Source organism: Apodemus sylvaticus, chromosome 3 (assembly GCF_947179515.1).
Source record: "Apodemus sylvaticus chromosome 3, mApoSyl1.1, whole genome shotgun sequence".
NCBI classification, from domain to species: domain Eukaryota; kingdom Metazoa; phylum Chordata; class Mammalia; order Rodentia; family Muridae; genus Apodemus; species Apodemus sylvaticus.
Window position 1 is genome coordinate 142,267,634 of NC_067474.1, and position 1,908 is coordinate 142,269,541.

Genomic DNA, 1,908 nt, shown 5'->3' on the forward strand with positions numbered 1-1,908 from the left:
AGTGGATTTGTAGAAAGCTTCCGAGCACTGCAGCCAGGGGGCGCCGCTGAGGCACCACCTGCTGGTCCTACCGGCCTCTCTGGACTGCAGAAACCTCTCTGAGGTCCCTTAGTTGCCCAGGGCCCTGAGGCTATCCCAGCTTCGTGTAGAATAGCAGGCCCCCTTCCCTCCGGATTCAGCACCTGCCACCAAAGCAGGGCTTCCTGAGCCCCAGGAACTCTCAAGACTTCCGTGAACAGTTTTCAGTGACAGCCGCAGCCCCTCTTCCCTCGGGCTCAGGTGGGTGCCTGGTACTGTTCTCAGAACTTTTTAAATACCCCTTCCTGTGACCCTCGTCCCCTAGGTGGCATGACTAAGGTGTATTTCTGCAACACAAATGTAACAAGCAAGAGTGACTTTAGCAATAAGCAGCAAACACAAGAATCTACATGGAGAGAGACTCGCTAATGATGTGAGTAGATAGCCAATGGTCACGCGGATCCCCAGACCACATGTTCAATGCATTTAGAAAATAAACGAGTGAGAACTGTTCTGTTCCTCAGTGACCTGCGGCTCTGGCTTAGATAAGTGGCTGTTAAAACAAAAACAAAACGCCATTAGCGATGAGTGGGGAAAATGGCTGCCCACTGAGAACTGAGAGGTCTAACACCCTCTGCTTCCACGTCCTCCTTTAGAGGTGAGCGGTGGGACTGAGGTAAAGAAGAGGATTCTACATTGGCTAAAAGCTCATCCATTGAGGGGGTGTGTTTGTGTGTGTCATAGGGATGGATAACCACACTGTCACTCCTTAGCTGCAGGCCCCGCTCTCCTTCGAATCCCGCCCTACCCCACCCGAGGGCCGCACAGACCCATCGAGCACCCTGGGGCACAAAGGTCGCCCACTTCCATTCCAAACACCACAGCATCCATGTCTCAGAAGCTGCTGGCTCCCTGCGCCAGGGAGGTGTGGTTCTGCAGGTAAAGGCACTTGCCATTGCCACCGAGCCTGGTGACCCAAGTTTGATCACTGAAATCTATATGGTGGAGGGGGAGAATAGGCTCTTGTGGGTGCGAATCAACCTCTCCCCAATAAGGCAATAACGGTATTTGTTTTCGTTCTTGCTCCTGACCTGAGAGTCCGTAACCGGTAACCGCCAGCTCTCTTCTGCAGCCTGCAACAGAGCACGGGCCAGAATGCTCACCCGCTCTGCTGTGCTTTGGGGAGGGGTCGGGAAAGGCAGTCACAACTGTGAATTCAGTGCTGGGGAATGGACCTCAGGGAAACTGCTTTAGGCCCCAGAGGAGCCCTGCCCAGGTTTCCCTTCCCTTCCTTACCTTTCCAGTCACGCTCAGTTCTGGTTTGTTCTCTGTTTTGTGTTCGGGGCGGACTGCTGTGTGCAAAGCTTAGTGGGCCTAGATAGTGAGCACTGGCCAACAGCAGTACTGAGGGTAATGCAGACTGTGGGGCCCAGCTCAAGAGGACTCAGAAAGAAACAAAGTCTCTATTAGGAACTGGGGGATGAGACCATTTGCATGATATGATATTCTGGCAAATGATCCAACTGTCTTCTGACTGTGCCCAAAGAACTTGCCCAAGGCTAAATTTTGTTGTTTTGCTTTGTTTTTTTCAAGATAGAGCTTCTCTGTGTAGCCCTGACTGTCCTGGAACTCACTCTGTAGACCAGGCTGGCCTTGAACTCAGAAATCCGCCTGCCTCTGCCTCCCAAGTGCAGTACTGGGAACAAAGGCGTGCGCCATCACTGCCAGGATCAAGGCTAAATTTAAAAGTAATGAATTGATTTTTTTTTTTAGGAGTATTTCAACACAGTGTATAGAATTGTGCCTGCTACATAGTTAGTACCAATAACACTTACATGGGTCTGCAATCAAAAACAGCAAGTAAGACAGAAAGAAATACAAAATGTACAG